The following is a 580-nucleotide window of genomic DNA, read 5'->3' on the forward strand; positions in this document are numbered from 1 at the left end:
TTCCTAAACACGGGATATAAGACGGGATATAACTCGTTCGAAAATGCTTTTATAAAGAAGATTTAATTCAAGACTTACGCTGAATGAATGTATACAGGCTACAGAAGAAACAAAATGCCGTAAATCCTAGAGTATAATCCGAATTTTCCCCCAAAAAATTTAATGGTCAAAATCCCTAGTGCGTACTATATACGAGGTTAAAAATGAAAAATATTTTTGCAAGCAATGTCCGAGTCTCTATTTGCTGTCCGGCAATGTTTATTCAGACGCATTTTGTGATGTAGGGCTTGTAACTGATAGTAATAAATATGTAAAGGCAATGTACTTAATATTTATTTTTCACTGACGTTATCACTGATATTTCTTTATTTTCAGCAAACAAAGTGCACAAAAAAGCTACACGTTTGCATTATGTTATGTTATGTTATATATATATATATATATATAATAATAATAACAAAGGACGTTACCGTATATATGTTTACATATCAAGGACGTTATATAGACCTCCTTGACTCAAGTTAGAGAAGGGGTGCGTATTATACACAAGGTTTAGGTTTTCCAGAGGTACAGGCCCCTA

This window comes from Octopus bimaculoides, chromosome 21, assembly GCF_001194135.2.
Source record: "Octopus bimaculoides isolate UCB-OBI-ISO-001 chromosome 21, ASM119413v2, whole genome shotgun sequence".
Classification (NCBI taxonomy): Eukaryota; Metazoa; Mollusca; class Cephalopoda; order Octopoda; family Octopodidae; genus Octopus; species Octopus bimaculoides.